This window comes from Lissotriton helveticus, chromosome 1_1, assembly GCF_964261635.1.
Source record: "Lissotriton helveticus chromosome 1_1, aLisHel1.1, whole genome shotgun sequence".
NCBI lineage: Eukaryota > Metazoa > Chordata > Amphibia > Caudata > Salamandridae > Lissotriton > Lissotriton helveticus.
In genome coordinates this window covers 1,820,095,079-1,820,109,632 of record NC_136057.1, presented here as the reverse complement: position 1 = coordinate 1,820,109,632, position 14,554 = coordinate 1,820,095,079, and positions in this window count along the sequence as shown.

Sequence of the window (14,554 nt, the reverse complement as noted above, 5' to 3'; positions counted from 1 at the left end):
GGACTCACGTCTGAGCATACCCTGCCACACTTATGGCGGCCAAAGCGGTACAAAAGGGGGTGGTGATGGACGGAGCATCTGAACCAATCAAACACTCACACCCAGTCAAAAGATCTGGGTTTAATCCATCACCGTTCTTTAGCCCACTCTGCCACCCCAGTTCAGACATGGCCATATGCAAATCAGTCTGACCCTGTGCCTCATGGGAACAGTCCAGCCCGAACTGCCAAGCCATGCCTTCCCTGGACCGGAAACAAGCTTCCGAGGATCGGTTTCTGGCATTACAGCCGTCTTCAGCCCAGCTTGCTTGAATCCAGTGGCAAAGAGAGCAAGGGACTCATGTCTGACTGGTCCCATGAGGCACAGGGTCAGACTGATTTGCACATGGCCATGTCTGAACTGGGGTGGCAGAGTGGGCTAAAGAACGGTGATGGATCAAACCCAGATCTTTTGACTGGGTGTGAGTGTTTGATTGGTTCAGGTGCTCCGTCCATCACCACCCCCTTTTGTACCGATATCATAGAGATCAACATTTTGTTATTCACTGGTCTTAGATTAAAATAATACTCAACAGCTTTAAGGCTATCACAGTGCCAAATAGAAGTATAGAGCGATGTTAGATCTATAATATTTAAAAGCATGTCAGAACTCCATACAACATGATCAATTTTGCACAAGAAGTCCAATGTGTCCTGTATATAGGATGCCAACACTTTAACCCAATCCTGCAAGAAATAATCGACATATTTGGACGTGTTTTCCATTATGCTGTCGATCACAGAGATTATTGGTGTCCCAGGGGGTTTGCTAGCACATTTGTGGATTTTTGAGATGAGATACAACGTGGGGATGACTGGATGCTCCTTTTTCAAGAATTGATACTCGTCATCTGTAATCAACCCCCCACTCTTCCAGGCCTATAATTTACGATAATGTTCATTCCATGCTGCCTTGACAATATGAATGATGCTTTTCCTGTAACACTCTGGATCAGCCAATTGTTGTCCAGCTTCCTCCATGTAGAGTTGGCGCGGCCATAGGACAACATTGCCGCCTTTGTCTGCCTGTCTCACAATTATTTTGTTATCATTTTGTAATCTCTTCATCAATTGCATGTAACAGAGATTTTGCTTGTTCATTCCATGGCAGGCTTTATTTGTTGCAGTGTACAGTTTCTTCAAGTCCATTGTGACTAGATCATGGTACACATCCAAACTGCTATACAGCATAATGGGCTGAAAAACTGGTTTTGGTTTGAATGGGATTTTGATTGTACCACTGAATTCTGAAGGTTCCAAGTCCATAGCAGAAGTTTCCATCAGTTGCTCATTTTGCAATGACCAAACATCCTGGCAAAGACTCAAATCTCCAGCTGTTAGGAGTGACATTATATACAACACATTTATTCGATGGTGTCATCAGTGATATCATAAATGATGTCATAGTAAAGCACGTCATGAGGTATAGTTAGCTCTAACTATAACTGGTGAACTTCTATTTTTTTTTGTTCAAAACACTAATGTTGTCCCTGACATATTCACCTAACTATAACCTTTCTTTTTTTCAATGAATTTCTATGCCTTTAATTTGAATCAAAACAAAACAGATTTTTTTAATCATTCCTAACTATAACGTTACATTAACCTTTGTGTTTTCAGTAAATTTCTAGGGAATTTTTAACAATAAGTAATATTTTATTACCATACGGAACGCCAACCTCCTGCCGGGTTTGTCACATGACCAAATAATTTTTTAGGCCCATTTTATTTTCATTGAAAGGGAGGGATATGCATGGCCCCAGTCCCCTAGGCATATTAATCCCTGAGGTCCCTATTCCCCAGGCCCATTTTCTTTTATTAATGGGGAGGGGAGCTGTATGCCCTCCGAGCCACATTACCCCTGGGAAGCCCATGCCCCAGGGCGGTTCTTTTTTCATTAAAAGGGAGAGGGTCATGTGGCCCACCTCCCTGAGCCTTATTGGGCCCTGGGGGCTCTATCACCTAGGGCCACTGCTAGAATAAAGGGGAGGGGATCCCCTTGGCCCCCTCACTGAACCTTGTTAGGGCCTGAAGACCAGGGCCGGACTGGCCATAGCGGGCACCGGGCAATCCCCCGGTGCGCCTGGGTGGGGGCCAGTTTTGGGCCCCTGGGGGCCGTTTTTGTTACAGGGCCATTTTTGCAGAATAGCTGCAAAATCTGCCCTATACCAAAATCGGCTGAAAACTGGCCCCGGCAAAGACCTCGGCGGCACCTCCAAACCCCCCTTTGCCAGGGCCGGTTGTGGTTCCCAGTCCGGTCCTGCTGAAGACCCCATCTTCCAGAGCTGTTTAAAAAAAATTACATTGGAGGGAGCTGCATTGTTTCCCTCGCTGAGCTTGTTAGACTCTGGGAACCCCATCTCCCAGAGCCACAACTAAAATTAAAAGCATTTCCCGTCCCCTGGACCCCATCCAGGGCACCCACAATACATTTTTTGGGGTCACAGAGGGAGCACCAAGGCCACCGACACCCCAGCCGGCTCCCCAAATGCTGTGGTAGCCGGCATTAATCCCGCCCGCAGGGAGCACCTGTTAATGCTGCTCCCTTAGGGCAGGAGCACTATTTTGATCGGCTTCCATGCCCGCATCAGTGTGGGCAGGGAAACAGGTCAAAAGTCTGCTCCCAGCCAGCAGGAGGATTTTAAAGCTCTTGTTGGCTGCGAGCAGACTTTATGTTATCTCCCGCTTGGTGGGAGATTAAAAAATGCTCCCTTCAAACGGGGGCAAACACATGTTTCCTTGCCCACGCCAGTGCAGGCAGGGAAACCGATATGTCCCTGGTTCGGCTCCACTGGACATTGCCAGTGACCCGTACCTGGGGCAATTTAAGGGGTCCGTGTGAACCCCTCCCTAATTAATCAACCCCACGAGTTGGCTCCCCTGAACCTTTAATGACTTGGGGGGTCCGATGTTCAGCCATTTCAGTCCTGGGGTGAGATCTCCGGGACATTTAGTGTCTCGAGGAGGGAGGCCACTGTTATGTTTCATATAGGTACCCCAATATAGGCTCAGATAGTCACCTAACCTTTCACCTATATTCTCCCTCAACCATTACACTACATAATGGTTCTTGGGACTGACCTTTTACCTAGCTACGGTAGTGCTTACATGACGTATGGTTTTCCCTGAAAACTCGCTTCATCCATTATGTATGAAGATTCTTGGAAACTCAGCAGAACTATCATCTCCTGCATTATAATAACTATGTATAAGGGTCATTCCTTCCACCATCCTAAGTCCGACAAGACACAGCAAGGTAGAACCCCTGAGGGTATCACTTTGGGTATATAAACACCATATCTTTCCTGAGACAGGCAGAGGAAAAAAGGACTTCCATGCTGACACACAGAAACGAGACGCTGAGGTTCCTGCATGCAGGCACTCCAGCTCACAGTGGTCTGACATTGCTGACGGGGAGTCCATCTCGAGACCAAGACAGGGTCTCATAGTCTATCACTTCAGGTAATGGGGTTGACTTCATCCTAGAGGGATTCTTGGCTCTACACCTACATACATGCTAGGAAGACTTAGGTACATCTAGCTAGGGTCTCATCGTAGGAGTACGCATATTTACCGTATTTTCATACTTGCCTTTAGCGCTATGGTGGAAATCGACCACCCTTTTACTCTGTTGGTGTTTAGAATCATTTACATCTCTTTCTGTCTAACGGTTGTTTCAGCACACCTATTTTACACTAGTATGACACTGGTTCAATAAATGCTTATTGAAAATGTCCCCACCGTATATTCTATGTATCTCTCTGAGACAAAGTGAGCATGAGGGACTGAGCAAAGAGTAATGCACTGTTTCCATGATCCCTGATGGGACAGATTTGTCATGTTTGATAGTTGTCAAGAACTATTCTCTCCTTGGTAAGAGGGATGTCTAGTGGCACTGTGAGCTAGCTGGTATACAGGCAAACATACACGTGGGGGTGTCTGGAATCAGTCTGGACACAAATCTCACAGTCAATGTTGTCTAATTGCACAGATCCTGTATAGGTTAATAGGAACTACAAGACATGGCGCTGTCAATGTTGGTTTGGTACTTATTTAACAGTCAAATCTGAGTTGTGCTATTTTCATAGACCCCTGCTCACATTTTCCCAGAGACGTCTGAAGTGGGAAGATATCTATCCGCCACAGCTGAGTAGGCATATCCTAAGTATTGGCAGTAGGTGTATTAAGCTTGTAGGACAAATTGTTCCTATTGTGCATAAAACCTTATCTCAGTTTCCTTGAAACTTTTTCAAAATATAGGCTGACAAAGACGCCGTTGCACCAGCACAACGTGCTGCTGCTAGGGTGTAAGAACAAGAATGGGAAATCAACATTTCAGAAAATGTTAGAACTGCCCTTACTTTAAAACTCGGAGCCTATGGAGTCACAGCTAGGGGTGGGACAGTCACATTCATGATTGAGGCACACGAATCATGTAGAGCAGAGGTATTCTATTCCTAGGTTAAGTTCCCACAAGCATATGCACAATCAAATACATTTCATTCTTATAGTGAGGATGAAATACTAATACCAGGAGCACATAAACTAGTTTAAAGGTGCCCTCCCACACACAAAAGAAAAAGTGAGACTCAGTCCGCAGGAAGAGATGGAGCGACTTGGCAAGTCCTAGCAGCCTACATACCGGATCCAGACATTGACACAATGTCAGTAGCAGACGTACGTCCACTTCATAAAGGGATAATAAAACTTTACAGAAACCTGACACAGTTTATGATAAGGATACTCACACTTCAGCCAGCAAGGGCTGCACAAGCAGGACAAATTCAAGGATCTACAACTAAAATAACACCTCAAACGCTACACTCAGTTATGGGTAAAATGCCCTCTAAACGTGACCAAATGCCATTCTGGATAGCTAAAAAAATAACACAGCTAGAGGCAGTATTTCCACACACAAGCCCTCATGAAACACACAGAATCCTAACAATCTGCTTGCCAATGGGGATAGCTCCCCAGATAGCAATTGTACCTCTTGGGGTACAGTATTCGCTGCTATATATACCAGAACTCATGGTATCCCTTTATTAGCAGTAATACCAGATGTATTAAGACAAATACAGAATGCGTATGGAGCAGAACCTTCTCAGAAGGATGAAATTATTAGGTAATTATGCCCATAGGAAACATAAAAGGGTAGGCAGCAGAAGTGGCAATACGCCACCACCAGAGGGATTTCAAAAATTTACAACAGGAATGTGAATTACCTAAAATTATCAAAGACACCTATGCAGAATTAGGTAGTGACAATGTGGGAGCTAGAGCAGTAAACTCTCAACTCATGCGTGGTCCTGAAAAAGAAAACACCAAGCAAGCACAAGCTTCTTCGATGAAGAACTGGGATAACAATAAACAACAAAAGAATAGAGAGAATAGATTGCAATTCAGGGGTGGGTCCCCTCAACAGGAGGCCTCCGAAAGGAGGTACAACCTTATGAATTATGATAACATTAAAAACCCTGACAGGTATCAGGATACTGATACACGTTCCTCTCGTTCCTTTCAGGGTTCATAAAAAAAACTCTGAGAGGGAGGGACGGTCAGAACAGAGACAAGAAGAGTGTACAATAATAAAAAGATTTAAAAAAAAGAAGAAGATCGTACCAAGTCAAGAGACATGTACCGCGCTTCAGACTATACTTCCAAAAAAAGAAGAGAAACCAAAATCAAAACATCAATTTAAAAAGAAGAAGTTAGCAGATCTTAAAGTTAGACAGGCCCAGAATTCTGAGGACTCAACTTCTGAATGGGGTATGGGCTCTATTGATACTAGAACACGCAGTAGAGGTAACACTAGCTTGCCAGAATCTGATGGAATTTCTGGTGACAGGGGAGTTGAATGAGTATATCACGGGGAAAACACCTGATACAAGGGTAAGTGTCCCGCGTAGGTTACATGAAACAACACTCCAAATGGAGAGGAACAAACCCCAAAAAAGGGAAAGGTCTGTTTTGGGAGAACCTGACTTACGGCTATGACATCCTTTTAGCTGAAAAAGATTGGCTGCCTGGAAGTTTTATGGATTGCCCAAAAAACCTGCCAATTTTACCGTTTTTTTCCGGCCTCTTACCAATATACTTATAACATACATACGCACAGAAGTGGGCGGTAGCACTTGTTCCAGCATAATATTGAAACCATGTTGGATGGGATGCTGAGTCACGTCACCATACAATCCCAGTAAAAACTACTCAAACTCCACAGAGACAATATCCAATAAAACAAGAAGGGAAAAACAGGTCAGGGCGATCTTAGATCAACATGAATACCAGGGTGGAATTGAAACTTGCACCTCCTCCATGAATAATCCTTTGTTTCCAGTGATGAAACCAATTATTCATACCATGTAGTTTTAGACCACAGACACCTGACCACATGCAGTAAAACATTTCCAGTACAGAATGCACACAGTGCCGCATTGATGAATAACATTGTGCAAAAAAAATAAAAAACATTAGATATCTCAAATGGATTTTCTGCAACATATAGTGCCCGAGAGCAGGTATTTGACAGCATTCTCAGGACTCGGTTCCCAGCGTTAATTTTGTCAAATCCCCCAAGGGTATAAGAATAGACCCGGGTTGTTCTCCACTAGGATAACAGAGTTACTTCAGAATTTGGATGAAGAGGCATTGTCCTATGTTGATGATATTTATCTGACTAGTGATGATTTAAAGGATCACTTGACCAGGGTGAGCAACATAATTTTGGGGTTCGCGTGAATGTCCGCAACCTGGCGATAAGGCTCATCCCTGGGTTATCAGGAAATACCGAGATCACTTTCAATGAAGGTGAGACAGTACCAATTGCATACGAATCACATTTGTACACAAAAGCTCAAATGCATTTTGCTTTTACAGAAACAATTCTGACAGCAGTACAGACCGCTATAGTGGGAGAAAGAGCACTGGCTCAGGGGAAACGAATAAGTGTTGTAACTTCAGTACCAGCCTCAGACGCTGTTACAAAGAATAGTGTTTCTAATGCTAAAACCTTACATCCGAGATGGATACAATGGGCTACTTGTCTCACTGCGACAGATGTAGAATACAGATATGACCCTACTCTAAAAACACAAGCATTTCTGCAATATGAACAAGAATATCCTCTCCCGAATGAAATAATGCCTCTAGATCACTATGAATACATTACTTACACTGTTGGTTCTGCTCTGCCGGCCTAGGTAGTAAAAAGCAATACAGCGCTGCGTGTGGGATTGTGAAGGTTCGTAGCCAGGAAGGCAAGTTCCATCCTAGCAGTACGAAGATACAATCGCTAGGAGACTGCACTGGGTAGCCCACGCTCTCCTCTCGCTACCATACAGGAAGTTCAGACAGAAAGACTCATAACATTTGAAGATTTGCCGATACAAAGTAAAGGAATATCCGACAATGAAATGGAACTCTTTCCTTTTGAAACAGAACTTCAAAACAGAAATGAAAGACAAATTTTGATTCGGCCTGACACCGATGTCTACATTTCCAGTTTATTTATTTATGGTTTTGGAACTCATTGAGATCCACATAAAAGAATGAACAAATTAAATACAATAACATATAATCATGAGCACGATGCAAAAAGAAATAAACGGTTTGGAGATAAGTAAACATATATAGAACCTTCTAGTATATCGCTAAAAAACATTTAAAAAAATTAAACAATTTAAAACAGAACATTTCATTTGGCGGGTTGTGAATAGCATCAAGGAAAGTAGTAGCTGAAAGAATACTCAATTGTAGACAAATAGGTTTTAACCACTTTCGCCTATGCACCATTAGGGCCGGGCACACGAAAATAACGTGATACATATCCTGAGTTTTGCAATTACAGAAGTCACAAATAGATGAGGAGCCATACCATCTGGACGTTAGGGAGTTCAAAGGAAGTAAATCCTGCCTCAATAGGAACAGCAGACGCCGGACTCCATGAGGGAGATTCCAAACAACATATGGTTGGGCTTTCCTCATTAAACAAGAGCCAATGGTTGGAGTAATACCTTTCTTCGCTATACAAACCTCCCTATCCATTCTAAAACCTAATTCCCAGGAGGCCAACTTCAGGGTAGATTTCAGCTGATATGCCGATAGGGTGAATAAAACTGATTTATCTAATTGTAAAGGATTGGCAGCAATTCTGAAGTTCTTTACAATGAGCGAGTGTTCATTAAAATTTCCCAATAACTCAGTTTTTATAAGATGCCTTAAAGTGCCAGGTTCTCCCTTTGCCAGGTTAAAAACCCATTGCACTATTCCCGATAGGCCTTGAACCCAGCTACTACGTAAGCCGAATTCCTGTCTAAGGGCGGCTGTTGAACTTGCTGTATTGACAGACGCTAGACTACGTAGAATTTTGCCTTCCATTGCATTCAGGAAGCTCCAATTTTTTATGTCAACTATTTCCAAACCATAAAGTAATGATGCTGGAATTTTTGCTCGAAAAACCTCCAGCAATATCGCAAAATGCCTACTACCAGTAGCCTTATAAAGTGAAATCAAACTCTTCCCTTGGGCAATAGCTTTCCGTGTGTTATTAGCTATGTGTGCTTTTCCACTTAAATTACTAGTAACTATTTTTCCAAGGAAAATGTAAGGTTGTACTACATCTAGTCTTTGTCCCCCCACAGACCAGTGAAAGTTCGCATATTTTGTCTTTTTCCTACCCGTAAAGCACATTACTTTACTTTTTGCGGTATTTATTTTTAGATAATGCGCCTCCGCATATTCATATAAGGTGCGCAGGCGGCTATTCAGACCTTTTGGAGTAAGATCCAGGATCAGTATATCGTCTGCATACATTAGGCATGCAATTGGGGCACCCCCCAAGATCGGTACTATACTATTATTTGCAGATACAACCTGGGGGAGATCAGCTATATACAGGGAAAATAACAGGGGAGCCAATAGGCAGCCCTGTTTTAAGCTATTTATTGTGGAAATTACTCTCGAGAGCCCTCTTTCCCCGCCCATCAACACCCTGCACCAGGTGTCTGAGTGCAGGGCTCGAACTAAATTAATAAGAGTGGGAGGCATCCCTAAAGCAAATAACTTTCTCCACAGCAAGGATCTGTCCACTTTATCAAAGGCTGTGGAGAAGTCGATAAAGGCGCCATAAATTCCCCCTCCACGAACCTTGACATATTTCTCAATTATGACCTGCAATGCAGTCAGATTATCTAAAGTGCCATGCTTTTGCCTAAACCCAGTATGTTCATGGGGTAAGATTTCGGCCTTAAGCACCCAAACGTTGATCGAGTTAAGAAGGCATTTTGCAAAAACCTTGCCTATGGCATCTAAAAGAGCAATTTGACGATAGTTTTGTGGCAAGTCTCTAGCTCCTTTCTTAAAGAGGGGGACTAATATGCTTCCTTTCCAGGAGGGTAGAACAGTTCCACTGACAAAGCATAATTTAAAAACTGGAAAAAGAATTTTGCTCCAATGCTTACTCTGATGTTTTATCACCGAGATGGGGAGTTCATCCGGACCCATCGCGCCCGAAGAACGCAAGCCCTTAATGGCTAGTTCAATGTCCTTCTCGGACGCGGGGCCATAAGGATGATTAACCTCGTATAATGTATCATTGTCAAGTGGCAGGCCATTACTGCTATATAATTGCTCGATGTGTTCGACCCAGATCTTCTCATCTACAGAGATTGGGGAAGGTCTAGATCTTAGACCACAACCCTCACCAATTATCGACCAAAATAACTTAGCTTGTCCCCTATAGGAGGCTTCCCGAAGTTTAATCCACAAGGAGACTTCATTCTCTCTCTTCAATCTGGCCTTCACCCACTTTTTCCTTCTTCTTAAAAGAACTATTTTATGATATCTTTCCGGGGTATAAAAGAGATATTGCTCCCTAACCAATTTATTTATTTCCATATTCAAATACCGTAGACAGTTTGGGATTATTTTGGGTTTTTTTGCAGGATAAGATTTTTTTGCTATAGAAGTTACTGCTTTCAGAAAATTACAGAAGCATTGTAGTACATTTCCTTCCCATTGAAACAAATTCTCCACAGTGGACTCCAAAATATTCATCAAACTCCTAATGGCCCCAAAGTTCCAGTAACATCTCCCAGAATTGGCTCCAAAAGTTACCAGATCATTGTTTATATGCCAAGTGTCCACAGGGGGGGGGTTGAAGTTTACACTAAGTACCAAAACTCTATGGTCACTAAGTTCTGTATTACATACTGACAGATCTTTCAGAAGATAGAAAAGGGTATTGCCTGCTACCACATAATTGAGTATAGATTCACCGTTTTTACATTTATGTACGAAATTAGCCGGGATGTCCGAGCGGAGCCTTCCATTTATTATTATACTATTAACCTCTAATATTCCCTCCAAGAGTAATTTCCCTCTCTTATTGGTCTTGATGTTCCCAGGGAATAGGGCTCGCGGAATCTGAAGTGATTCCTCCTTGAATTTATTCCTGAACAAGTCGAGGCTACAGTTTTAGATTTTACAATTGAAGTCCCCTAATAACAAAATGTGAGGAGGGGACACGGAATCAAGAAGATTCTGTATAAAAGAAAAAATAGTTTTTAAACCTACATTAAAACATGCATCCGGGGGAATATAGACATTTAACAATACAAGTGATTTCCGTGGGTCATCCTTAACTAAGTTTAACAAAGTTATTGCCTGGAACAAATTATTAGGGTGTAGGTAATAGGTGTAGTGCCATTTGAACTTGTTGGAAAGTAGGAAAGCCAACCCACCTTTGGCATGACCTCTCCTCGAGGGAACTGCACTGCCATCCAACACGTAGTAATCCTTTTCCGCCAAGAATTTCCCATCCACCCAAGTCTCCTGTAGACAAATTACGTCAGCTTCTAAGGTATACAAATATAACAATTTTTCGGGACTATTCTTTAATCCAGCCATATTCCACGAAACTATTTTCAAATCAATGTTAAAAATTGGAATACGAATTGGGAGCAGAGGTGGATTTACTTGACAGAACACAAGGCAACCAGCTCCATTTGGAATCATCTTCTACCAAAGTTGGTTGGAGGGGTAAAGGATTTTTATAGAGCACTTGTCGTACGTTTTTCGATACACAGATTTTTAATTCCTCAGTTTTTGTTGAGGACCGCTCTAAAGCGCCTGGAATTACTCCATAGGCTATCGACAGATTTGTAGGTCTTCTATTACAGGTTTCCACTAAGAAAAAAGGGGAGACATCAATCCCCCTTTTTTGTAATTCTTCAGACCATAGTAAAATATGATTTAATACTAGTTTTGAGTGAAATGTAACCCTTGATGTCTTCCCAACATCGATGTTTAAAAGTGATACAACGTCTATATCATTTGACTGAATTAATTTCAAACTTTCAATCTCTCGGAAGCAGTTAAGAAGTACAGATCTATTTAAAATAAGAGCCAAGTCGAAAAGAGGAGTGAAATCTAAAAAAACATCTACACTTTCCTTTTCAGGAGTGAGTAATTTAGGGGCATGTTCAATTGCAATCTTATCCGGAAAGGGTGTAGCTAAAGGATTAAGAACTGGTGTTGAGCCATTTGCAGTAATAAACTTTTCACCATACCCAGGGTAATTAGAAGGCCCTAAGAGATCAGTAGTCATGATTACTTTGTCAGATTTAATTTGACCAATTAATTCTTGAGATAAATTGGACACAGTCTTGGAGAGAAATTTTTTCAGACAAAGTCTCTTTGTTGTCTTCAAAATTAATTTTCCTCTGTCTTTTTTTTTAAAATCTACGGTTTGGTTTCCTCTTTTTTTCTCTTTGCTTTTTTTGCTTGGCTATTGTTGCCCTTTTCTCCTTTTTTGGAGAGTCTACAATAACCTCTATTTCTTTATTTGTTTGTGGTGCAAAAATTGGAAATAAATCTTTTTTTAACATTTTATCAGGGTCAGTCAGAGTTTTTATTTCTAGATCAAGTTCGGCAACACAATTACCGCTGGCAGATTTTGATTTGCCAGCCGGACTACTCCCCGAGAAAACCCCTATTGTTTTTCCATTGGAATCTTAGGAGTTCTTATTTAGGTCAACTAGAACTGAGTTTGAGGCTAAAGGAACGCCTTCAGTCTCAATTATAGACTCCTTATTTTTGCTCACTTTCACGTCTAAGTGAGCAGACTCATGATGCGAACCAGATTTGGTCCCATAATTACTTTTTAGTAATACCCTAACTATTTGGGTTACCGTATCTAGGACACAGTCTGAGCCGCCGACAAATTTTTCCAATAATAGTAAGATGGATGATAGTAGATGTTCTAGGGAGAGTAAAGATTTGGATAATATAATGTCATTACCAATAGGAGAACTAGGAAGAATATTATTCATAACGGGGCTGGATGAAAAATTTACCTGAGATATAGAAAACTCTGATTTATTAGAGGGAGTACTACTAAAAAGTTGAAACCCTGGCGTTGCTAATACGTCATTAGTGTCAGTGAGATCTGAGGCAGTGTTATGTACAATGTCGGACAGCTTCTTCTGAGTCTCTGTATCTATATCAGGAACTATTGGATCCTCCTTAGGAGGTAAAAGGGGGATATGTACTAATACCTCAGTTAATTTCGGAAAGATGCCGTAGGAGGATATAAAGTTATTTAGTCTGGGCACCCCAGAAGCAATCTCTACATGCCTCTGTGGAGCGCGGGAGTCGGGAAGGCCTCCCGCCGCAGTATCAGAGGAAGATTTCTCAAATAGTGACGTTCCCAAAGCATCCGCCTGATTACAATTATCTTTTATTAAGAGTATGTCCTCCTTTACGTCTTTACCCTTGATTTCTTCATGCTTTAACCCCTCAGACAAAGCTTTGTCCTTTCCCCTTTCCCATAAACTATACAATTGACATTTACCCTTTAACTGTAGAGTGGCGGTATCTTTATTACGCAGGGGATTTGATTTTGTCTTAGAACATGACCTACCCACTAGTACACGCCCTGACCTTAATTTTTTTGCCGTCATTTTAAAAATCCAAACAAGGGCAATAAAATAAAAATAAAAGGAAAAATATATAAGTGTTGTAAAGCTATAATTTTTTACACCAGGCAGGGAATAAAATTGAGCAATGGAACCATAAGATATGTGTAGAGTAAACTTATTTAGACCACATTTCAAAAAATAACAGAAACAAGGGAGGGGGCCCAGCCTAGCCTTCTTCAGCCTCTGAGGGCCTCAGAGGGCCCGCCCTTTGCCCGGGCTTAGCCCCGCGCTTTGTCCCGCACTTTGTCCCGTGTCGCGGGAAGCTGTATCAGTAATAGAACCTTAGCCAGGTGGGGGCGTGTCCACGGAGGGAAGAGGCAGAAGGTGTGGGATGAAGAATTGCCTGCTGGGCCTCGCAGTCCCTCCGTGAGATTACAAGCACAGCGCTCGAGTTCCCTGAACGGCTCCCACGAAGCTGGGGCCGTGAACAGTTGATGCAAAGCCCCTTAGGTATTCAGATGTATCCTCCCAGTCAGGAAGAGCAATAAAACAATGCAGTCTCGGCAAATAGCACTCGAAGAGCGAGAGCAGAACGGGGATATTTGAGCAGCCAGGCGGGGCGTGTCCACGGAGGGAAGAGGCAGCAGGTGTGGGATGAAGAATTGCCTGCTGGGCCTCACAGTCCCTCCGTGAGATTACAAGCACAGCGCTGGAATTCCCTGAACGGCTCCCGCGAAGCGGGGGCCGTGAACAGTTGATGCAAAGCCCCTTAGTTATCCAGATGTATCCTCTCAGTCAGGAAGAGCAATAAAACAATGCAGTCTCGGCAAATAGCACTCGAAGAGCGAGAGCAGTACGGGGATATTTGAGCAGCCAGGCCGGGGCGTGTCCACGGAGGGAAGAGGCAGCAGGTGTGGGATGAAGAATTGCCTGCTGGGCCTCGCAGTCCCTCCGTGAGATTACAAGCACAGCGCTGGAGTTCCCTGAACGGCACCCACGAAGCGGGGGCCGTGAACAGTTGATGCAAAGCCCCTTAGGTATCCAGATGTATCCTCTCAGTCAGAAAGAGCAATAAAGCAATGCAGTCTCGGCAAATAGCACTCAATGTGCATCTACAATAGACGTCTGCCAGTTCAACGAAACCTGCTGAGCTACAAAAAGTGGATCGAACTGCATCTGGATACTTTATTGACTTTGATACCTTCTAAGTCATCTAAGATTACATTAACTAACACCCTGGAGCATTTCAAACCTACCATCCTGGAAGTAGTCGGAAACCTGTTATCTTTATCTAAATCAGGTTCGCCGGGAGATCTGTGTCTCCCAAAAACCATGGCCCTTATTTCCTCCAGCTCCGTCCCAGAAATTCTTAAAATTTTTAACAGATCCATCTAATCTGGCATCATCCCCACCGACTGGAAAGAGGCCTATGTCAGGCCAATACTGAAAAAACCTACAGCTGACCCCCAAATGCTCAGTAATTATCGACCTATATCCCTTTTGCCTCTGTTGGCCAAACAATTAGAAACCATCATAAACAGGCAATTGAGCGCATTTTTGGAATCAAACAAAATTCTGGTTCCATCTCAGTCGGGA